General features: G+C 44.3%; 1 pseudogene; it reads left to right on the top strand.

Annotated features, from left to right (window-relative positions):
• The window catches only part of LOC141180642 (UDP-glucuronic acid decarboxylase 1-like), a 137860-nt pseudogene that overhangs the window by 91436 nt on the left and 20758 nt on the right, over nt 1-25666 (top strand).

The following is a 25666-nucleotide window of genomic DNA, read 5'->3' as shown; positions in this document are numbered from 1 at the left end:
TTTGGCCCACGTTCTCCATACCTGGTCCTTTGGCCCGTGTCCTCCATACCTGGTCCTTTTAGCCCACGTCCCCCATACCTGGTCCTTTTGGCCCGCGTCCTCCATATCTGGTCCTCTGGCCCGCGTCCTCGTCCTCTGGCCTGCGTCCTCCTTACCTCGTTCTTTTGGCCCACGTCCTCCATACCTGGTCCCCTGGCCCGCGTCCTCCATACCTGGTCCCCTAGCCCGCGTCCTTTTGGCCCGCGTCCTCCATACCTCGTTCTCTGGCCCGCAACCTCGTCCTCTGGCCCGCGTCTTCCTTACCTCGTTATTTGGCCCGCGTCCTCCATACCTGGTCCCCTGTCCCGCGTCCTCCATAACTCGTCCTTTTTGCCTGCGTCCTCCATACCTCGTCCTTTGGCCCGCATCCTCGTCCTCTGGCCCGCGTCCTCCATACCTGGTCCTTTTTGGCCCGCGTCCTTTTCTGTCCCGCGTCCTTCATACCTCGTCCTTTTGGCCCACGTCCTCCTTCCCTTTTGGCCCGCGTCTTCTCTGTTTGTACAATGGGTAAAATAAGTATTTGATACACTGCCGATTTTGCATGTTTTCCTACCTACAAAGAATAGAGGTCTGTAATTTTTTATTGTTACAACACTTCAACTGTGAGCGACAGAATAGTTAAGGAAATAAATGGAAATCACGTTGTATGATGTTAAAGTAATTGATCATCTATCAACCATCAAGAATTCTGGCTCACAGCCCTGTTAGATTTTTCTTTAGAAGCCCTCCTACTCAGCCCTTAGTTTCTGTATTAATTGTTTCTGTTTATACTCGTTACTTGTATAAAAGACACCTGTCCACATACTCCATTATTAACACTCCAGCTTCTGCACCATGGTCCAAAACTGGGACAAAATTGTAGACCTGCATAAGGCTGGGATTGGCTACAGGGCAATAGGCAAGCAGCTTCGTGAGAAGGCAACAACTGTTGGCACAGTTATCAGAGAATGGAAGAAGCAAAATGGCTGGCAATCTTCCTTGGTCTGGGGCTCCATGCAAGATCTCGCCTCGTGGGGTAAGGATAATTCTGAGAAAGGTCAGGAATTGGCCCAGAACTATACGGGAGGACCTGGTCAATTACCTTAAGAGAGCTGGGACTACAGTCTCAAACATTACCATTTGTAACACTACACTGTCATGGATTAAAATCCTGCAGAGCACGCAAGGTCCACCTGCGCATGCCAGGACATGTCCAAGTCCGTTTGAAGTTCACGAATGTCCAACTGGATGATCCAGAGAAGGTCATGTGGTTAGAGGAGTCCGAAATAGATCTTTTTGGTATCCACAGCCATATTTGGAGGAAGAAGAATGTTGAGTACAACCCCCAAGAACACAGTCCCACCCGTGAAGCATGGTGGGGGAAGCATACTTTGGGAGTGCTTTTCTGCAAAGGGGACAGGATGACTGCACCGTATTAAAGGGAGAATGGATGTGGAGTAATGTATCGCGAGATTTTGGCCAATAACCTCCTTCTGTCAGTAAGAGCATTGAAGATGGGTCGTAGCTGGGTCTTCCAGCTTGACAATGATCTGAAACACACAGTCAGGGCAACTAAGGTTAAGAAGCATTTCAAAGTCCTGGAGTGGCCTAGCCAGTCTCCAGATCTTAACCCAATAGAAAATCTTTGGAGAGAGCTGAAACTCAATGTTGCCCAACAACTGCCCCGAAACCTGAAAGATCTGGAGATCTGTATGGATTATTGGGCTAAAATCCCTGCTGCAGTGTCTTCAAACCTGGTCAAGAACTTCAGGAAACGTTTGACCTCTGTAATTGTAAACAAAGGTTTCTGTACCAAATATTTAAGTTTTAAGTTGTATCAAATACTTAATTTGCATTTTTATTACATGAAATATATAAAAATCATACGATATGATTGTTTGCTTTTTTTTTTTTCTGAGATTCTGTGTCTGAGGTGTATCTACGATAACAATTACAGACCCCTCCATTCATTGTAGGTGGTAAAACTTGAAAAATCGGCAGTGTTTCAAATACTTATTTTCCCCACTGTGTGTGTTTTTGTTTTATCAAACTCTGAATTTTTTTCGTTATGCAGTGTACTTTATTTGATAATGGAAATTGTCATTCAAAACTGCAATAAAACCATCATATAGCTATGTTACTGGAAAAATAATTAATAAAATTGTGGATCTTTAAAGGCAAGGAGGGAAAAATTTCTGCACCTTCAAGGTGTTAGCGAAATTCTTTCTGAAAGTATGTGTAATTTAATGAACTTCTGAATGTTTTTGGAGTTGTTCATTTTTACAGGCAAGAGTTGTTCAAACTGCATCACAAAGTTTTATCATCTATTAAGCCATTTTTCTTACATTTTACCGTAAATAAGGTTTTTGTTTTTCCTTCTGTAGGTATATGGATCAGGATCACAGACTAGGGCGTTTCAATATGTCAGGTTAGTGTGTAATAGTGTGTGTGTGTGTGTATATATATATATAATCTGAGAGAGAGAGAGAATACATACATCTGTATTATACAAAATTTCATTTCTGCCACCATAGTTGGGTCATTTCACTTAGTAAAGAATTAGCAAAATTCTGCTGACAGGTTTTACAGGCATTGTCATGTTGGCGCTGTTACAGATTAAAATGATACTTGCAGTGAAGAATTAAATTTTGTGGTTCTTGATTTTAAATATCGCGCCGGCGCATTCAATATAGTGGTCTTCAAAAATGAAACCAACAACATGCCGTCCACTGTGTACCGAGGACCAATGCGGGAGCGTGCACAAGAGGCAGTCATCACCACTGCACATAGGAGCGCAGCGCACACAGGATTGCTCCCAACATATTTGGTATTACTAGTATTAAAATAAATTCAACCCCACGGTGCCACCAATGTATCAAAATAAAATATAAATATTAATTTTCTGGCTGCCTACCTAGTGGGATAGAGCATATATATACATAGTGATACAGAACTTATCAGACTGTAAACAGCATGGTAAAGGCAGTTGGTGAGGATATATAGCTAGGCATCTATTTATTAAATAGCAAATCTTTCTAGAGGTTGATGATGATGAAAAGCTTGATAGGCGATACATTGGTTGATATATCGTTAGATATTCACTAGGTTGATCTATCCATCCAATAAATGTATGGCTAGAAAATGTATTGATCAATATACAGTGGGTACGGAAAGTATTCAGACCCCTTTAAATTTTTCACTTTTTCATTGCAGCCATTTGGTAAATTCTAAAGTTCTTTTTTTTTCTCATTAAGGTACATGCTGCACCCCATCTTGACTGAAAAAATCCAGAAATATAGAGATTTTTTAAAGAAAAACTGAAATATCAACTGGTCATAAGTATTCAGACCCTTTGCTCAGACACTCATATTTAAGTCACATGCTGTCCATTTCCTATTTCCTTGTGATCCTCCTTGGGATGGTTCTACTCCTTCATTGGAGTCCAGCTGTGCTTAATTAATAGGACTTGATTTGGAAAGGCACACACCTGTCTGTCAGACCAAATGAGAATCATGAGCTCAAAGGAACTGCCCAAGGAGCTCAGAGACAGAATTGTGGCAAGACACAGATCTGGCCAAGGTTACAAAAGAATTTCTACATTACACAAGGTTCCTAAGAGCACAGTGGCCTCCATAATCCTTAAATGGAACAAGTTTGGGACCACCAAAAGTCTTCCTAGACCTGGCCGTCCAGCCAAACTGAGCAATCGTGGGAGAAGAGCCTTGGTGAGAGAGGTAAAGAAGAACCCCAAGATCACTGTGGCAGACCTCCAGAGATGCAGTAGGGAGATGGGAGAAAGTTCCAAAAAGTCAACTATCACTGCAGCCCTCCACCAGTTGGGCCTTTATGGCCGAGTGTACCGACCGAAGCCTCTCCTCAATGCACCAGAGGAAGATAGTTTGCTATCGAAACGCGTTGTGGAAAGGGCTCATTAAATTTTATTTTTTAGCCCCAATCTGTCATCTCCAGTGTTAATCTTTTTAACGCTCCATAGACCGCTTTTTATTCAATCCACTATATCGCCTTAATGCAAGACATATGAAAGCCTGCATAGAATTTGCTCAAAAACACACTCCCAGACTATGAGAAATAAGATTCTCTGGTCTGATGAGACTAAGATAGAACTTTTTGGTGATAATTCTAAGCGGTATGTGTGGAGAAAACCAGGCACTGCTCATCCTCTGCCCAATAGTGAAACATGGTGGTGGCAGCATCATGCTATGGGGGTGTTTTTCAGCTGCAGGGACAGGACGACTGGTTGCAATTGAAGGAAACATGAATGCGGCCAAGTACAGAGTTATCCTGGATGAAAACCTCTTCCAGAGGGCTCTGGACCTCAGACTTGGGGAAAGGTTCACCTTCCAACAAGACAATGACCCTAAGCACACAGCTAAAATAACAAAGGAGTGGCTTCAGAGCAACTCTGTGACCATTCTTGACTGGCCCAGCCAGAGCCCTGACCTAAACCCAATTGCGCATCTCTGGAGAGACCGGAAAATGGCTGTCCACCAACGTTCACCATCCAACCTGATGGAACTGGGAAGGATCTGCAAGGAAGAATGGCAGAGGATCCCCAAATCCAGGTGTGAAAAACTTGGGTGCTGCTACTCAATACTGAGCAAAGGGTCTGAATACTTATGATCATGTGATATTTCAGTTTTTCTTTTTTAATTTGCAAAAATTTCTACATTTTGTTTTTTCAGCCAAGATGGGGTGCAGAGTGTACTTTAATGAGAAAAAAATGAACTTTTTAGAATTTACCAAATGTCTGCAATGAAACAGAGTCAAAAATTTTAAAGGGGTCTGAATACTTTACATACCCACTGTATCTACCAATGAATGTATCGCCTATCTACATCTTCACTAACTGCCTTTACCATGTTATTTACAGTCTGGTTCGTTCTAGATCCCCCCTCTTTAGCACATATGCGATTTGCACTTAGTCGAGTGCCGACTAGCTGCTCTCCCCATTTCTCTCAAAGCTCAGTGAAAAACAGACTAGTTGTTGCATGACCGTAAGTATGAAAATCACATGAGTGAAGTGGCCATGAGATGTCTGATGAAACCTGCCAGCGAGCAGAGCTGAATCCTGACGGTATATTAAATGCTATTTGGATTGGACTGGCATGCCACAGGGCTTCAGTTTATAATTAAAGGACTTGTCCGGTTTGTGATGAAAGTCTGCAGTCACTCTGTGACTTCAGGCTTCTGAAATATCACAGCGCATGCACTGCACACTTTTTTAAAATTCTCCCTTGCCGGTGGCAAGAGTGGACGGTCATGTAAGTGCAAGTATGTGATTTGTATACTTCTGGCCATATTCCGACTAGACGTGTCTGGCCTCGCTCAATTCATTTTCATCGAGTAAGGCCACACGTCTAGTCGGCATGTGACTGCATGTATGCAAATCGCTGGCATGAGAGAATCCTGACAGTGTGCAGAGCGCGTTGTGAGAATTCTGAAGTCTGCCGTCACATAGAATGACTGCAGACTCATTACAAACTTGGACAACCCCTTTAATGTTCCTAACATAAATAAAAATATGAGAATTAGTCAGTATTACAAAAAAACATTTATATCCAGGTACCGGAAAGATGATGTTGTCTCTGGGAGTCGTTCTCTTTATTTTCTTCATCTTGTCCAGACTCCACACGATGCCCTTAAAAATAGCAGTGTCATTATAATGCTCCTGAATAAAAAATATCGGCTCTAAGCTGAGCCCCTGAATAAATAATTGCCCCTTACTATATTCCCTGCACAAAATATATCTTTATACTGCCTCCGCACACATCCCCATACTGAGTCTGCATCCATGCCCCCTCAAATTTCTCCTGTTTCCCCCTCCCCATATAGTGTCCGCACCCATCCCTCGTTCCCCAAACTGTGTCCTTTAATCCTATTACATCTTCCCCCATCCAAACTTTTGGGGGTCGGAGCAGATGTAAAAGGATTTAAGGACCCAGTTTAGGGGTGGGGGCAGATGTAATATTTGGGCTGCAAACTGTCTTTAAATCCTGTTTCACTGCCCCCGTACAATTGAACACAGGGAGCCGGCGCTGCACCTTCAGTGAGCTGGCTGTCAGCTTGACAGCTGGCTCAGAGAAGAACAGACTCCCAATTCGGGGGGGAGTGGCAAAAATGCAACCGCCGAAGGAGACTCCTCGAACCGCCGCATTAGGAAGCCAGTCTGCGCCCCACTGCAGGCTGCAAAGCGCCATTGCCATTTTGTTTTGTTTTGTTTATTTTTTTAAAGACCACTATACTGACTGCGCAGGTGCGATATTTAAATTAGGAGGCAGGTGACCTGCCATTTAAGGACAGAATGTTTTATGCGCATGAAATTACCCTTGGGGAAGTAGTAAAACTGCTGTCATGTAGTGGTCCATATTCATGCGCTCTGTAGATGCTCTCACCACCATCACTGATTGGCAGCTTTCTGCCTATGCACACTGGTGTGGGCGGGATTATGTAGAGCTCTGCATTCTGAGAATCTGTAGATCTGCTGCAGATAAAACAGGGATTCTATCAAAATGACGTCAAGCTGCATTCAGATGCAAAAACCTGGTGACAGATTCCATGTAAAGGAGGTTTTCAACGAATGAATGAGAAAATTGCTGGAAAGATATTTAGTAAAGTGGGAAATTAATGTGCCAAGTCATCTATAGATAATACATGCTGTTCAGTTTCACTCCGCGTGGCATTCCTTGGGAGTTGTGGCAGAGTGTAATGTTCAATCACTGCTGCCTTATAAATGATGTATCTATGGGTCCATTCATACTGGATGGCGTGAAGTGTGGGTATAAATATAGGTTTTATTGCCCTCTAGTGACCAATCTATGTATTTATATACAATATCTTAGTAACTACAATTTGTCCATATTGTAATCGCGTAACAAAGCCTGAAGCCTCTTTTTTTTCCCCCAGAATTAATAGTCTTGCATTTAATAAGTACATACTGTCCCCTTTTGTACTGCAGCAGTAAGAATTAGGTACTTGGTTCCATCTTATCCTGTGAATAGATAACTTGCTAAGTGATCCGGCTCTCCTCTTTTGGGGTTCGACCGCTGGGAATACTACTTCTCCATTTATTGTTTTGGGACTCCTGGAGATGGCAGTGCTATAGACACTGTATAGGGCAGTGGTCCTCAACCTTTCTTATCTGGAGAGCCACATCCAGATGCACCTTGGGGTAGTGACATCTGCTCCTGCTCTCCCCCAAAATAGCGTCACCCAAATCCCAAATTACTATTATAATGGCAGCCAAACTTTCCCATAGAAATTAAATGGAGGCCGTATGCTTGCATCCAGTGGTTGTCACCTTACCCCGATTCAGTATGCTCGCATCAAGCACTCCCACCACACTATCACACCCAGCTGAAAGAATCTCCTGTGACTGGCAGGATCTTCCTACCTCCAGATAAATTAAATATAGTAATCTCTAAAACCACAAGGCTGGTATATGTGCATGCAGATTTGCACTACGGTGCAGGGCTAGTCACAGGTCTGGAGACCTGCTCTTTATAGCTTTTTACTGGACCTGGTGCTAATGCATCAAGCTGGCAGACAACCACGATCCACACATCATGGGCCTGCGAGTCACAGGTTGGGGATCTCTGGTATAGGGCATTCTGTAGCTCTCTGGATCGGTGGGGAAAAAATTGATCCTCTAAATAGGTTGACCAGGCTTTTAAGAAAAAAAAAATTTGTTCCATTTTACCACATTTTTGCGTATTACTTGTTGCAGATTTGAGCAAAGAAACTTGACAATATATCATAGTACTGTGCTAGTGAGTGGGGTGTTATACATTCTGTAAAAAGCCCCATTCCTGTCTGAGAGTTCTTGTAAGGGCAGAGACAAACTGCCATATAACTGGTGCGATGATCACATCACAGTGCCCGGCTGGCCTGGCGCCTCTCCTGACCTCAGCATGACATCCTGATGGATTTCTGTGCAGTTGTCAAGCTCAGGTCAGGAGAGCAGACAACCAGTACAAGGTTTATGATGCAATCCTCGCACGAGTTATATGGCCGACTGTCTCTGCCCTTACTTTTTGGATGAAAAAAAAATAATAATAATTTATGACCTTTTAAAAAACTTTACTGCATTGTATTACTGTAGGGAGGGTCCCTTTTTTCCATGATGTCACCAGATTTCAGGAGACTAGTACATTCCGCTCTGATGACCTAAAATGGACCCCAGAGCTGTCTGTGCACCCAGAGTAAAACCTAAAGGGGTTGGGCACTACTGTACATGTTCCTCTCATGTGAGTGAACTGCCATAGATGAAACTTTACTAAATACCTGGATTCTCAAATCCTTCTGTAGCCTGAGCTGCTCTGCTGCTCACATGCTGCCTGGCTGAGAATCCTCTGACTTGTGATGTCACCTCTGACTCTCCCTGTCATCTTGTCTTTGGATTCTGGTGACATCACAATGGTGTGACTTCCATGCTCACTCACTGATCACGTGTGTGTGTGTAGATAATATTTCCATATAGTGCCCTTTGAATAAGTATAAGTATGCCCCGTGAACTTTCCACATTTCTTCATATTACACACAAGCTTAAATGTGTTTAGTATATCACGTAAAATACAAAGTTTCAAGTATTTGTGACATATAAAGGGAATGATGCATGGTTTTCTAATTATTTCATTCAAGTTTCACATTCTTACCTGATAAAGCACTACTCCAGCATTTTTTTTAATTTAATCTCTGGAGTGGTGCTTAACCCCTTCACGACATTTGCAGTATATACTCTTCATGGAAGGGAAAGACTTCCCGACCAATGGAGTATAGATTCGACAAGGCGATCGCGCGCACACAGGAGCTGTGTGTGTGTGTGTGTGTGTGTGTGTGTGTGTGTATGTGTATGTATGTATGTATGTGTGTGTGTGTGTGTGTGTGTGTGTATGTGTGGTGTGTGTGTGGTGTGTGTGTGTGTGTGTGTGTGTGTGTGTGTGTGTGTGTGTGTGTGTGTGGTGTGTGTGTGTGTGTGTGTGTGTGTGTGTGTGGTGTGTGTGTGGTGTGTGTGTGTGTGTGTGTGTGTGTGGTGTGTGTGTGGTGTGTGTGTGTGTGTGTGTGTGTGTGTGTGTGTGGTGTGTGTGTGGTGTGTGTGTGTGTGTGTGTGTGTGGTGTGTGTGTGGTGTGTGTGTGTGTGTGTGTGTGTGTGTGTGTGTGTGTGTGTGTGTGGTGTGTGTGTGGTGTGTGTGTGTGTGTGTGTGTGTGTGTGTGTGTGTGTGTGTGTGTGTGTGTGTGGTGTGTGTGTGGTGTGTGTGTGTGTGTGTGTGTGTGTGTGTGTGGTGTGTGTGTGTGGTGTGTGTGTGTGTGTGTGTGGTGTGTGTGTGTGTGTGTGTGTCTGTGTGTGTGGTGTGTGTGTGTGTGTGTGTGTGTGCGTGTGTGTGTGCGCGATCGCCGCCGGGTGTTCAGCAAACATCATAGTTGACGCCCGACTCACTGCCAGAAATGGTGCCCTCACCACTCCCGGCAGTTTAACCCCCTAAATGCTTCAATTGATAGCAGCATTTAAAAGGTAGGGAGGGAGCTCCCTCTCCCCTACGATCGGTGCCCCCGCGATGTCATTATAAGAGCTCGATCTTTGCCATGGTGACCTGAGGTTGTCATGACTACATCTGGATCACCAGGTTAGAGTTTAAGGGGTGCACAGAGCATGGTGTAAGGGGCTTGTGTCAGTGCAGCACTAACAGTTGTAAAGCATTGTAGTGCTGGTAAATTTGATTGCTTTATACCAGCGATCAGACTACTGAAGGTGAACGTCCCATATAAGGACTAAGTAAATAAAAGTGTAATTACAATATATATTAACCATAAAGAAGTATTTGTTTAAAAAATCAACAATAAAAGTACACCCATTTGGTATTGTCGCGTCCGGAATGACCTGACCTATAAAACTGTCAAACTAATTAACCTGTTCAGTGAACAGCTTTAAAAAATTAATACAAAAGGAGGCAAAAAACAATACTTTTTCATCGTACCACCAAACAAAAAGTGGACTAAAACGCGATCAGAAATATGAATGTAAATAAAAAATTGTATCACTGAAAACATCATCTTGCACCCCCCCCCCAAAAACAAGCCACCATACAGCTCCATCAATGCCAAAATAATTTATAACTCTCAGAATACAGTGATCGCTGTAATCGCACCAACCTGAAGAATAGTCGTCTAATCACTTATACCGCTCAAGGAACGGCGTAAAAAATAAATCTAAATCTTCACCAGCTGTTGATTTGTTCATTCTGTCACCCAAAGATCGCAGTAAGGCTCAGCGCACATTTATCCTGTGCTCTACGCTGAGCGCTTACACCAGGGTTTCCATGTAAATCTCTGAAATACGTGACTCAGACGGAAACCTAGAGGGAAGATTCCCTATAGTGAGACAGATGGAGACACTGTGGACGCCGTCTGGCCTATGATCCGGTGGTGTCCGTCTTTTTAGGCTTGCATGAAAGCACAGTCGACCACAGGTTTGTACACTTCTGAAAAGGACACTGCTGAACAGAGGCTAGACTGAGTTCAGAGTAACTCTGCTGCCCCATTATAGTGAGTGGACCAGTCGGCTGTGTCATGTGCATTACTTCATTCGAAATATGGGGGGCTTCCATGTTACTGGCAGTACAAAGGCTCTGGAAAAGTACTATGGCTCCTCGCCACCCCCCCCCCCCGCAAAAACAGAAACTCAGCGAATCTGAACTCCCAAATACAGATGATCCCCCTTCTGAGCCCCACAGTGTGCTTAAGCCACATTTAACGTCCACATGCTTGGCATTTCTGTAGCGATGAGAGCCCATTTAATTTACGGGTACGTGTCTCCAGTAGAACGTGCCGGGCACTTCATTAGTAGATTTGCAAGTTTCACTCCAACATCCACTGCTGCTTGTTAATGTAAAACACCCATGGAGTCAAAATCGTCACTACACCTGCAGATAAATTCCCAGAGGGGTATAATTTCCAAAATGGGGTCACTTGAGGGGGTATTCTGCTCGTCTAGCACGTAGGGGCTCTGTATCTGGAGTCTGCAAACTATTCTAGGAAAATCTGTGCTCCAGGAGGCAAATAGCGTTCCTTACCTCCCGAATCTCACCGTACACTAAGCAGTACTGTACAGCCACTTATGGGATATTTTTACATTCAGCAGAAATTGTGACAAATTTTGGTGCCATTTTTACCCTTTTCCCTGTATAAAAATGTAAAATCTGGGGCAAAAGCAAAATATTTGTGGTAAACAAATGTAATTAATTTTTTTTCATCACTGCCCAATGGTGTAAAATTCTGACACACTTGTGGTGTCAATATGATCACCGCACCCCTAGATTAATTCATTGAGAGGTGTAATTTTGTAATATGGGGTCACTTGTGGGGGTTCTGCTGTTCTGGCACCTCAGTGGCTCTCCCAGTGGGTCATGGCACCTTCAAATCATAACAGTGAAATCTGCCCAAAAAACAAAGATCCATTTTTTCCCTTTAGCCCTTAGACAAATTAAAAATTTGGAACTAAAACAACATTTTAGTGGCAGAAAAAGCGATTAATCTTCACCGCCCATTGGTATAAAATTCTTTGTGGCACATGTGGTGTCAACATCCTCACTGCACCCCTAGATGAATTCATTGAGGGATCTAGTTTTATAAAATGACGTTACTTATGGGAGGTTTCTGCTGTTCTGGCACCTCAGGGGCTCTGCCAATGTGACATGGCACCCTCAAACCATTCCAGCAAAATTTTAACTCCAGTATGGCGCTTCTTCCCTCCTGAGCATTGCACTGTGCCTCAAAAGTCATTTTCAACCACATATGGGGAATCTGTGTACTCAGGAGAAATTGCACAACAAATTTTGGTGCCATTTTCTCCTGATATCCTTGTGAAAATGAGAAAATATGGGGCTACAAGACTTTTGTGGGAAAAAAGTATGTGTGTATTTAGTTTCCAAAAAAAAAACAGTGAAGAAGCCGGAGGGTGAATACATGACCGGAGGACTTGCGTTTAAAGCTCCACTACAGCGGTGAATAAAAACAAAAAATGCTGACACGTTCAGTATTTGGTCAGTATTTTATATCCGTATTTGTAAGCCAAAATCAGGAGTGGAACAATCAGAGGAAAAGTATAATAGAAACACGTCACCACTTCTGCATTTATCACACACTCCTGGTTTTGGCTTACAAACACTGAGGTAAAATATGAATTAAATACTGAACATGACCTTTTTAAAGAGGTTTTTGTCACCTACCCACAGTTTACTGGGGGTCTAACTGTTTGATCCCGGCATTGATCATCAGAACGGGGCACTTTTACCCTCCCTAGAATGGAGTACACATGTGACTGCTGTAGCGCCCCGAGGGTTCGGTTGCTACAGGGGTATTGCACCTCAACCAGAGGTGTGATATTCCACTTCCAGGTAAGGATGGAGTGTGGACCAGGGCTCAGTTAGCTGCATACACACATACACACTCCCCATTTCCGGGGGACAGCTCGACGGTGCTCCCATTTTATTGCAGGCACAACTGACCATGTCCCTGGCTGGAGTGGGGAGAGAACCCAGTGGTGTAGGAGCAGAAGGGGACGGTTTCTGGAGCATAGGAAGGAGCTCATTGGGTGCAAGTCACCTGAGCTCAGACACAGAGAAGTAGATAAAAGGTGGGAGCCATCTTAAGTGAGGAGTAGAAGTTGAGTAGTGGAGTGGAGAAAGAGAGAGGTAGTTCAGCCAGAGAGAGCTGGCAGGGAGCTGTGGGTCAGCTTGAGCTCAGCTCTACGAGGCAGGCCTAGAGAGAAGGCCGGGGCCAGAGAGGAGAAGAGGAGAAGAGGAGAAGGAGAAGGAAGGAAGGAGAAGAGACAGAGGAGTGGAAGGGCTCCAGAAACAAGAAGGCAGAAAGGACCCTAGGAGAGCAGAACGGACAGCAACCGGAGCACTAAGGGTCAGGCTGTGGAAGGGTACCGGATTCCCAAGTTGGTGGAGGTAAATCATTCCTCAGCCAAGAACCGGAGGTCGTGATCATTTATTGGTGCGACCCCCCGCCAAACCTGCTAGGAAGGCACCATATAGGATAGCGGGAAGTGTAGGCCAACGCTTACCCAACACGGTCCGCAGTAGCTGGACAGAAGTTTGGTCACTGGTGGGGCACGAGAGGCCAGAGAAAGGACAGAAGGGGGTCCTGTGCCATACTCCTGAATTGCCTATGGGTTGACCGAGCCCCTCACCTGGTGGACGCAGCACGGCTTGGGCAGTCATTGCTGACAGAAGTGACTTGGATATCAACTGTGAGTAAAAGACCCTGGACTGCACCATTGGACTCTGTGTGATTTATGCTGCGCCTGCACCATCACCCCCAGCATCCACCTACATTGCCCTGAGGCTACACTTTTCCCGTGGGGAGTTATCCTATCCCTGTGCTGCACACCAACACCAGCCTCAGCGGTCTGCCTTGCAGCCAGGGCCGGCGTCAGCACCCGGCGTACCCGGGCAAGTACCCTGGACCATCAGGGGGGGCCCACTCGTTATCGGGGCCCGGGCCGCTTCCCCGGCATCTGTGCAGGGCCGCCGGTGCTGTTCAAGCCCTGCTCTGCTTCATGCAGCAGCAGCAGTGTGCGGTCAGTGTGCTGCTGCTCCACCAATCAGGCCCAGTGCTGTCACTTTCAAGACATGGCCGCGCGCTGTGCACAGTGTGGCTGTGTCTGGTAGTAATGACACGCAGGGGCGACACTGCGCCTTTAATTGTGCTTGTGTGTCGCAACTGCCGAGTCATTACTAACAGACACAGCCGCAAAGCGCATGTAACAGAGCAGGACTTGAACAGCACCGGCGGTCCTGCACAGATGCCAGGTAAGCGGCCCGGGCCCTGACGGAAAGTGGGCCCCCCTGATGGTCCAGGGCCAGATGACATGCCTGAGGCCCTGCACTGCCACATGACTGAGGAGCTGGACGGGACACAGGCCAGGGGGTAGGTGAGCGAGCTTCCCCAATCCCCATATAAAAAATATTTCTTATGTGTGCGTGCATGTATGATGTGAATGTCTGTGTATGATAGTGTGTATGACTGTGTATATATATTTATGTCTGTTTTATATGTGTTTTTAAGAATGTGTTCAAATATGTATGTGTATGTATCTGTGCGTGTCTGCGTATTGTGTGTACATCTGTGTACCATGTTCACGTGTGTATGTGTGTGCATGCCTGCGTACCATGTGCATGCGCATGTCTGTGCACTGTGTGTGCGTGTCTGCGTATTGTGTGGGTGTCTGCGTATTGTGTGGGTGTCTGAGTATTGTGTGGGTGTCTGAGTATTGTGTGGGTGTCTGCGTATTGTGTGGGTGTGTGTGCGCGTGTCTGCGTATTGTGTGTGTCTGCGTATATTGTGTCTGCGTATTGTGTGTGTGTGTCTGCGTATTGTGTGTCTGCATGTCTGCGTATTGTGTGTCTGCATGTCTGCGTATTGTGTGTGTGCGTGCGTGTCTGCGTATTGTGTGTGCGTGTCTGCGTAGTGTGTGTGCGTGTCTGCTTATTGTGTGTGTGTGTGCGTGTCTGCGTAGTGTGTGTGCGTGTCTGCGTATTGTGTGTGCGTGTCTGCGTAGTGTGTGTGCGTGTCTGCTTATTGTGTGTGTGTGTGTGTGTGCGTGTCTGCGTAGTGTGTGTGCGTGTCTGCGTATTGTGTGTGTGCGTGCGTACTGTGTGTGTGCGTGTCTGCGTATTGTGTGTGCGTGTCTGCGTAGTGTGTGTGCGTGTCTGCGTATTGTGTGTGTGTGTGCGTACTGTGTGTGTGCGTGTCTGCGTATTGTGTGTGTGCGTGTCTGCGTATTGTGTGTGTGCGTGCATGTCTGCGTACTGTGTGCTTGCATGTCTTCGTACTGTGTGTGCATGTCTGCGTACTGTGTGTACATGTCTGCGTACTGTGTGTACGTGCATGTCTGCGTACTGTGTGTGTGTGCACGTCTGCATATGTGAAGGATGAGGTGGCAGGCTGGGCCCTGTGATGAATACCTATATTTCTCCGCTGTATCTGTGCATCATGAATCGTGGTATGTGCTAAAGGGGCCCACTGAGACTCTTTCGCCCGGGCCCACAAAAACCTGGAGCCGACCTGCTTGCAGCGGCGGTTATCCCTGACCGCAATCCACGGGTGGCATAGTCAGACATTCAAAACATCTATAAATAGACTGCCACAGCATTGGTCTGACCACCACAGGACCGGGTTGCCACTACTACCCCCATCAGCACCGTACACTAGAAGGCCCGGTTCCGGGTACCCCACGGCCCAGGGGGCGAGTCACTGCCACTCCATTCATTCCCTAGAGGACTGTACTCTGCTTTCTCTGGCTGACTGGTGGGGAATGCATAAAGTGGCAGTTGAGCATGCCCACTAGTGCTGCATTCTAAGGCAAGGGTCACATGACAGTTTTTATCTCATCCGAGAAAATCTGTTCAATTATGCTATTCACACTCTGATCGCCCGCTGATCAAACTCTGATCAGAGTGTGATCCAATTTTCTCAGAGGTGAAGAAAAAAAGTTTCTCCACCTCTTCCATTCAGTTGGTCTGTGAAAATCTGACCGCACTCTGATGGCATCTGAGTGCTGTCTGATGCTTTTCACAGACACATACTCGTCCGAGTTATATGGACTCCTATGAAGCTCTGTCTCCTTGAGAGACCATGATATTCACTAATTTCTGCAATATCACAGTATTTTGGTAATTAGTGAATTTCATGGTCTGCTATGGAGACTGAGCTACCACAGTATTGTAGTATATAATATAAGCAATCAAACGATCGTAGGTTCACGTTCCCTGAAATGATTAAAAAAAATAAAGTTCGTCGGGTTTGTTTTTTGTTTTTGTATACCTCATGAATCTGAGCCTGGCTTTACAATTGCGATTAGATGACTGTGTGTGACTGGTCAAACACCTCCACCAGTCAACCTTTCCCAGCACCGCACCAGGTAATTGTCAGATCTTCTGCCCGGACATCTTTTTAGCCTTCTGATCGACTTGCATTGCAAGGTATTGATGCACCCCCGGGGCCGTGGGATACTCGGCAGCCGGGCCTCCGGTAGCTGGGGGATATCACGGTGGCTGGCCTGGTCCGTGACCCAGGGCGGTCAGTAAAAGGTGGAATATATAGGGGATTTGGAAAGTTCGTGGCGCCACCTGTGGATTGCGGCTAGAGGGAGCCGCCCCTGCGGAGCAGTCCTCTGAGGCAGATGGTAGGGCAGCTTGTGATGGAATGGCGCCCCACAAGTGGAGCGGGCCTCAGGGCAGCGTGGGGTGTAATGGAAGTTGGTGCAAGGGAGAGACGGCAGGACGGTCCCGGAGGAAAGACAGACACTCACACGGGGGTAAGCTTAAGTACCTTTACTGGTGATGCTGCAGGCACGGTCCAGGGTACTCCAGGTGAAGCGCACACTTTTGGACTCTCCCCAGTGAGCGGGTATAGGGCCTCCTGATCCGTTGCTTTACTCTCTAAGCTTCCGACCTGCCTGGAGCTAGGCCTAGCTTGGTTACTGTCTCTCTCTGCACCTGCTGACCTGGTGGTAGGGCCTTCGCTTTGGAGATCACTCTCCCTGGACGCTGGGGCCTCCGTGACTCCTAGCCCTCGTACTGTAGTCAGCATTTGGTGATCCTGGGACCTGTAGTCCTCCAGGGGTTCTGGTGGTTCCTAGTCAGTATAAATGTCGCTGTAGGCGCGGACGCGGTGTCCGGTATATATATTGGGGTGAGCCTGGTATGCTCCTGTGCCCCCTCACTACTTCTTCCTTCTCCTCTCGCCTTAGGCTGACTCAACGCCCTCACTAGGCTTTCACACGTGCTGTAAGCCTTGGCTCGCCTAAGCATAGCAGCCAGCGTGCTCCTGTCTGAGCGTCAGCACGCTCTCTGCTCAACTCTGAGCTGTGTTCCTCTCTGTCTCTGAATACTCACTGCACACTAACTGAGCTGCCTGGCTCCACCCTCCCTTTATATATCCCTAAGGGGCTCCCTCTGCTGGTCTGAGGTGGTAGGGTGGAGGTGTGTGAATGTGTGGGGTCCTCTTGTGGAGAAGTCCATCCATGCACCCTTCTGGGTTCTGTGGCACCAATGCGTAGCAGTGCGCCACAGTATGCAGCGTCTTTCTGGTGGAAAATGCCAGAAGAATGTACATATTACTACTTCTAATTGCTAGCGGTTTTTGAAAGATTGAGCATTTTTAAGAACCTCAAAAGCCTTAACCGGTTCGCGACTGCCCACTGTAGATAAACGTCGGCGCTTGCTGGGCTCTGTGCAGCGCCGACGTTTAAAAACGGTGGGTGGCCTCGCAGCGCTCAGGACCCCCAGGGTCCTGCAAGCACTGCGATTCCGGTGCAGAGCGTTAGCTCTGACAGGGGACATCATCGGGACCTGATTGGATCAGGTCCCAGTGATGTTAACTCTTTGCTATGTTCTATATGCCGCGATCTATAGTGATCGCGGCATATAGAAGATAGACAGAGGAGAGGGGGTCGTCTTACTTACCTCTCCGACGACCCCTGATACCTTCCAGGACCTGGTGTTGCTATGGCAGCTGGAGGTCACATGACCGCCTCCAGATCTGCCATATATGGTGTCCTGCCTGGCTCAGCCTGCAGCTGAAGCCTGGCAGGAGACTCTGATTGTGAAACAGTCAGCGAAGATCTCATGTAATGTAATACATGTCTATTACATTACATGAGATCAGTGATCAGAAAAATAAAAATTAATGTCCCATACAGGGACTAAGTAAAAATGTAAAAAAAAAGTAAAAAAAGTGTTTTTAAACTGTTAAAAAAAATCACAAAATAAATAAAAATAAATAAATAAAATATTAAACCAATAAATCCGTATATTTATGCAAAACCAAAAAAAGTACACATATTTGGTATCGCCGCATCCGAAACAACCCGATCTATAAAACTGTCACACTAATTAACTCCTTCTGTGCCCACCGTAACAAAAATAAATAAAAAACGGAGCAAAAAAATATGCTTTTTCATCATATCGCCAAACAAAAAGTGGAAAAAAATGGGATCAAAAAGCAAAATGGAAATAAAAATGGTACCGCTGAAAACGTCATCTTGTTCCGCAAAAAAAAAGCCACCATACAGCTCCATCAGCCGAAAAATAAAAAAGTTATAGCGCTCAGAATAAAAGAATGCAAAAAAAATATTTTTTCTATAAAATTGTTTTATTGTGTAAAAGCGCCAAAACATAAAAAAAATACAGTAAGTGTAGTATCGCTGTAAACGTACTGACCCGAAGAATAATGCTGCCTGATCACTTTTACCACACGCAGAACGACATAAAAAAAAAACACAAAAAACAATTCCTGAATTGTTGGTTTTTGTTAATTTTACCTCCCAAAAAACGGAATAGAAAGCGATCAAAAAATGTCACGTACCCAAAAATGGTACCAATAAAAATGTCAACTCGTCCCGCAAAAAACAAGCTGTCACATGACTCTGTCGGCCAAAATATGGAAAAATTATAGCTCTGAAAATATGGCGATGCAAAACTAGATTTTGCAAAAAAAAGCGTCTCTTAGTGTGTGACAGCTGTCAGTCATAAAAACCCAATATAAATCTGGTATCTCTGTAATCGCACCGACCCGAAGAATAAAGTAATCTAATCAGTTATATCACATGAGGAACGGCGTAAAAAATAATTCTTCACCTGCTACTGATTTGTTTATTATGTCTCCCAAAGATCGCAGTAAGGCTCTGCTCACATTTATCCTGCGCTCTGCGCTGAGCGCTTACACCAGAGTTTCCGTGTAAATCTCTGAAATATGTGATTCAGCCGGAACCCATGACGTAAGATTCCCTGTAGTGAGGCAGATATAGGCCACTGTGGATGCCGTCTGGCCTGTGATCCCACGGTGTCATTTGTTTTAGGCGTGCATAAAAGTGCGGTTGGCCACAGTTTTGTGCACTTCTGAAAAAAAGGACACCGCTAAACAGAGGCCAGACGGAGTCCAGAGTAACTCTGCTGCCTCATTACAGTGAATGGATCCCGCAGGGGTTTCATCTGAATTACATCACTTGGAAATTTAGATGGAAACCCCGATGTAAGTGCTCAGCCTAGAGCGCCGGATAAATGTTACATAAAATGTTCCCAATAAAAGCTTCAACTCAGTCCTCAAAAAAAGCTAGTCCCCACTCAGGTCCGTCATCTGTTAAAAATATAAGGGACTTCCAAGTTACTGGTAGCAGAAAGGCTCTGGAAAAGCGAAATGGCCCTTGCCCCCCAAAAGAAATTCAGAAAATTTTGTGCTCCCAAATCCAAATGCCTATTCTACAATAATTTGTTCTCCAATTGTCAAATAGTGCTCCATCCCCCCCAGATTTCGCCGTATGGCTGAGCGGTACGATACAGCCACATATGGGGTATTGCCACTTTTAGAAGAAATTGTGTGACACATTTCGGTACCATTTTTACCCATTGCGCTGTGTGAAAATGTAAAATCTGAGGGTAAAACATTTTTTTGTGGTAAAAATATAATTATGCTTTTTTCACTGCCCAATGGTATAAATTAAAAAATTAAAAAATACTCACTACTTCCCTAGATGAATTCCTTGAGAGGTGTAGTTTACAAAATGGGGTCACTTGTGGGGGTTTCTGCTGTTTCGGCATGTCAGCGACTCTTCAAATGTGACATGGTGTCTGCAACCTATCCCAGCCAACATAGCGCTCCTTTCTCTTCCGAACCCTGCCGTACACCAAAGCAGTGGTTTCCCCCCACATATGGGGTATCGGCGTACTCAGGAGAAATTGCACAACAAATTTCATGGTGCAATTTATCCTGTTACCCTTATGATAATGCAAAATTAGGGAATGAAAAACATTTTTTGTGGGAAAAATGTGAAAATTTTATTTTTACAGCTCATTATTATAAACTTCTGTGAAGCATCTTGGGGTTCGAGGTGCTCACCACACATCTAGATAAGTTCCCTAAGGGGTCTAGTTTCCAAAATGGTGTCACTTGTGGGGGGTTTCCACTGTTTAGGCACATCAGGGGCTCCCCAAATGCGACATGGCGTCCGCTAATTATTCAAACAAATTTTACATTCAAAAAGTCAAATGGCGCTCCTTCCCTTTCAAACCCTGCCGTGCGCCCAAACAGTGGTTTGCCTCCACATATGGGGTATCGGCGTGTTCAGGAGAAACTGCACAACAAATTTCATGGTGCAATTTATCCTATTACCCTTATGATAATGCAAAATTAAGGGATGAAAAACGTTTTTGTGGGAAAAATGTGAAAATTTTATTTTTACAGCTCATTATTATAAACTTCTGTGAAGCACCTGGGGGTGCAAAGTGCTCACCACACATCTAGATAAGTTCCCTAAGGGGTCTAGTTTCCAAAATGGTGTCACTTGTGCGGGGTTTCCACTGTTTAGGAACATCAGGGGCTCTCCAAACGCAACATGGCGTCCGCTAATTATTCAGACAAATTTTACATTCAAAAAGTCTAAATGGCGCTCCTTCCCTTCCGATCCCTGCAGTGCGCCCAAACAGTGGTTTTCCCTCACATATGGGGTATCAGCGCGCTCAAGAGAAATTGCACAAAAAAATTGGGGTCCATTTTTTCCTGTTACCCCTGTGAAAATAAAAAAAAATGGGTCTAAAATAACATTTTTGTGAAAAAAGTTAAATGTTAATTTTTTTCTTCCACATTCCAAAAATTCTTGTGAAGCACCTGAAGGGTTAATAAAGTTCTTGAATGTGGTTTTGAGCACCTTGAGGGGTGCAGTTTTTAGAATGGTGTCACTTTTTGGTATTTTCTGTCATAAAGACCCCTCAAAGTGACTTCAAATATGATGTGGTCCCTAAAAAAATGTTTTTGTAAATTTTGCTGGAAAAATGAGAAATCGCTGGTCAACTTTTAACCCTTATAGCTCCCTAACAAAAAAAAATGTTGGTTCCAAAATTGTGCTGATGTAAAGTAGACATGTGGGAAATGTTATTTATTAACTATTTTGTGTGATATAGCTCTCTGATTTATGGACATGAAAATTCAAAGTTTGAAAATTGCAAAATTTTCAAAATTATCGCCAAATTTCCGATTTTTTCACAAATAAACGCAAGTGATATCGAAGAAATTTTACCACTATCATGAAGTACAATATGTCACGAAAAAACAATCTCACAATCAGGGGGATCCGTTGAAACGTTTCAGAGTAATTACCTCATAAAGTGACAGTGGTCAGAATTGAAAAAATTGGCCCGGTCACGAAGGCAAAAACAGGCTCTGGTGCGAAGTGGTTAACATATAGAAATGAAATAAAAATTCTATTCTTTTGAGCATTTTTGAGAAACTAATGTAATGCCAAACTATCCTCTTTTCTAGTAATTGTAATCAAATTAATGGAGTAACACATGGAGATAAATATAATTGTTTGGCTGTGTGCCCACGATGCGTTTTTGGTGCGTATTTTGGTGCGTATTTGCAGCGCGTAAACGCTCCAGAAATGCATTGCATACCTTATCCCATGACTTCCTATGACATTCTGCAAGTTCTGTGCACATGGTCCGTATTTTTTCTGCGCAGATTTTACTCGCAGAAAAAATACGGACATGACCAATTCTTGTGCGTTTCTGCATGCAGATTTGCCTATACAATGCATTGGAAAAACGCATGTCAAATACGCATCAAATGCGCGTCAAAAATGCATGTAAAAAATGCATGCGTTTTTCTGCCAAGGAGATGCAGAAATAGTCAGGAAAATTTCTGCTTCATTTCTGCATTGTGGGCACTAAGCCTTTAACCCCTTCACACCCCTCCCCTCCCCAGCCTGTTTTCACCTTCATGACCAGGCCAGTTTTTACAATTCTGACCAGTGGCACTTTATGTGGTAATAACTCTAAAACGCTTCAACGGGTCTCAGTTATTGTGAGATTGTTTTTTGTTTTGCTTTTTCGTGACCTTGTATTTCATGATGGTGGTAAAATTTGTTCGCTATTTGTGAAAATATCGGAAATTGCAAAATTTTCACATTTTTTGCCCAATTTCCAAACTTTTAATTTTTATGCCCTTAAACACACAATTGTTAATATGGAACATTTTTCACATGTCTACTTTACTTTAAATCAGCATGATTATTGAAACATTTGGGGGGGAGGGTTGTTTTGTTTTTTCAGGGACCACATCATATTTGAAGTGACTTTGGGAGGCATATATGATAGAAAATACACAAGTGACTCCATTTTAAAAACTGCACCCCTCAAGGTGTTCAATGCCTCATTCAAGAAGTTTATTAACCTTTAGGTGCTTCACAAGAATTAAAGAAATGTGGAAGGAAAAAAATTTACATTTTCCCACAAAAATGTTAATTTAGCCCCAAATTTTGTGGTGAAAACTGTTTTGGGAGCAGGGCTTGGTTAGGAAGGAGCGCCAATTTGACTTTTGGAACGCAAAATTGGCTGGAATAGATGGCGGACGCCATGTCGCATTTGCATAGCTGCTGATGTGTCTAAACAGTGGAAACCCCCCATAAGTGACCCCAAGTTGGTAACTACACCCCTCAAGGATTTTATCTAGATGTGTAGTGAGAACCTTAATCCCGTTGGTACTTCACCAAATTTTATAACGTTGAGCCATGAAAATGAAAATATACATTTTTCCCACAAAAATGTTCCTTCAGCCCCAATTTTTTAATTTTCACAAGGGTAACAGGAGAAAATGGACAGTTCAGTCTGTTGTGAAATCTTGTCCTGAGTACACCAAAACCCCAAATGTAGTGGAAAACTACTGTTTGGGAAGGGAAGGAGCCCTAATTGAATTCTGTTTTTTTGGCTGGAACAGATTGCAAATGCCATGTCACATTTGACGACCCCTTGACATGCCAAAACAGCAGAAACCCCCCACAAGTGACTCCATTTTGGAAACTACCCCTCTTGAGGAATTCATCTAGTGGTGTAGTAAGCATTTCTAACCCTCAGTCCAATGTTATACGATTCTGTGAATCGCATGAGTCAATTTTCAAAAGGGATAATAGGAGAAAATGGTCGACTAAATGTTGCGTAATTTCTCCTGAGTATGGTAATACCTCATATGTGGTCGAAAACTACTTTTGAGGCACAGTGCAAGGCTCAGAAGGGAAGGAGCACCATATTGTAGTGAACATTTAGCTGGAATGGTTTGAGGGTGCCATGTCACATTGGCAGAGCCCCCAAGGTGCCAGAACCACAAACCCCCCTCCCCCCATAATAGACCTCATTTTACAAGCTATACCTCTCAATTAATTCATCTAGGCATGCATCAATCATATTGACACCACAGGTGTGTCACAGAACCTTATACCATTGGGCAGTAAAGAAAATATAATTACTTTTTTACCACAAAAATTTTGTTTTAGCTCCAGATTTTACATTTTCACATGGGGAAATTGGTAAAAATGGCACCAAAATTTGTCACACAATTTCTGCTGAATTTGGGCAATGCCCCATATGTGGCTTAGCCATATGACGAGACGCAGGAGGGAAGGAGCGCTATTTGACTCTTGGAGAACAAAATATTGTATAATAGTTTGCAGACTCCATATACAGAAGTCCCTATGTGCCAGAAGAGCAGAATCCCCCTCAAATGACCCCATTGTGGAAATTACACCCCTCTGGGAATTTATCTACAGGTGAAGTCACGAATTTGACTCCATGAATGTTTGCCAGAAACGAGCAGCAGTGTATGTTGCTGAGTGAAATTTGCCGTTGTAGTGCCCAGTACGTTGCAGTACCCACACATTGTGCCCAGCTCAGGCTTCTGGAGACATGTACCCTGTAAATTAGGCGGGCTCCCATCGCTACAGAAATGCCAAATGTGAATGCTAACTACAGTTTAGGCACACTATGGGGCTGAGAAAGGAGGGGGCAGCATGTGGATTTGGGAGTACAGATTTTGCTGGATTTCTTTTGTAGGGTGGAGAGAGCCATAACACTTTTCCAGAGCGTTTGTGCTACTAGTAACGTGAAAGCTCCCTATGTTTCCATTAACAGATGACTACCTGAGTGGAGACTTGCTTTTTTGTGGATTGAGTTGAAGCTTTTGTTGGGAACATTTTACATAATATTTGGGATCACATTTATTCTGTGCACTTGCATCGGGGTCTCCATTTAAATCTCCGAATGACGTGATTCTGATGAAATCCCCGACTGATCCGTTCACTATAAAGAGGCAGCAGAGTTACTCTGTACTCCGTCTGGCCTCTGTTCAGCGGTGTCCTTTTCAGAAGTGCACAAAACTGTGTGGTTGGCCACGCTTATGTGTATGCGCTTAAAAAGACTGGCACTGCTGGATCATAGGCCAGAGTGCCTCCATCTGCCTCACTATAGGGAATCTTCCGTGGGGGTTTTCACCTAAATCACATATTTCAGATATTCACACAGAAATCCCGGTGTAAGTGCTCAGTGCAGTGTGAAGGATAAATGTGAGCTGAGCCTTACTGCGATCTTTGGGAGGCAAAATGAACAAATCAACAGCAGGTGAAGAATTGGTTGTATCTATTTTTTATGCCATTCCTCGTGTGATATAATTGATTAGACGACTTTATTCTTCTGGTCGGTGCAATTACTGCGATACCAGATTTATATATTTTTGTTTTGTTTGGGTGCCGTCTCACTCTAAAAGACTTTAGTTTTAGCAAAAAAAAAAGTTTTTGCATCACCATATTTTGAAAGCTATAATTTTTCCATATTTCGGCCGACAGCATGTGAGGGCTTGTTTTTTGCGGGACGAGTTGACGTTTTCATTAAAACCATTTTTGGTGCAACATTTTTTGATCGTTTTTCTATTCCAATTTTTGGGAGGCAGAATAAACAAAAACCAGTGATACAGAAATTTGTTTCTGGGGATTTTTTTTTTGCCATTCACGGTGTGGTGAGTGATCAGATAACTTTATTCTTCGGGTCTGTACGATTACAGCGATACAACATTTTCTTTTTTTTTTTTTTTTTCCAGTGTTTACACAAACTATTTTATAGAAAGAATTGTTTTTTGCATCTCTGTATTCTGAAAGCTATAGCTTTTTTATTTTTGCGTTGCTGGAGCTGTATGGCGGCTTGTGTTTTGCGGGACAAGATGAATTTTTATTTACCTTCGACTTTTTGATTGCGTTTTGTTCAGCGGCATTGTGCAGATCTGAGCAGAGGGAGCTCTCTGCTTTGCCGATCGATGTCGCTGTCACTATTGAAAGCAGCATTAGAAGGCTTAAACGCCCTTGATCGGTGCTAGCACCAATCGTGGGCATTGCCGCAGGGTGTAGGCTCTCATACAGAGCTGACGCCCGCGTTTGACCGCGCCGGCCATCGGTATGAGCCCATGCAATCGTCCTGCCGTACACCGCGCTTTGTCGGAACGCACCTCCTGCAGCGCCGTATATGTACAGCCAGTGCCATGAAGGGGTTAAAGCGTAACTGACATTTTAATTTTGTTTCATAAATCAATAGTGCACATGAAAATAAACAACTTTGTAATAAGTATTATCAGAGAAATCTGCTTCTTTCTCTGCCAAAATTGATCAGTCCTTATCAAAATTCTCAATTCTGAGGTAAAATGTGTCTTGAGTGAGGGCGAGTGTTCCATTCCTGAGAGAAGATGGCAGGTGCTGCTGCTAAGCTTCTATGGAAATACAGCTCCTCCTTCCTCCTCTCCTTCTATCTCTAGC

This window comes from Phyllobates terribilis, unplaced genomic scaffold (genome assembly GCF_046119375.1).
Source record: "Phyllobates terribilis strain yellow unplaced genomic scaffold, ASM4611937v1 Scaffold_34__1_contigs__length_13252353, whole genome shotgun sequence".
Lineage (NCBI taxonomy): Eukaryota > Metazoa > Chordata > Amphibia > Anura > Dendrobatidae > Phyllobates > Phyllobates terribilis.
The sequence above is the reverse complement of the archived record's forward strand: the minus strand, read 5'-3'. Positions and strand labels throughout refer to the sequence as shown.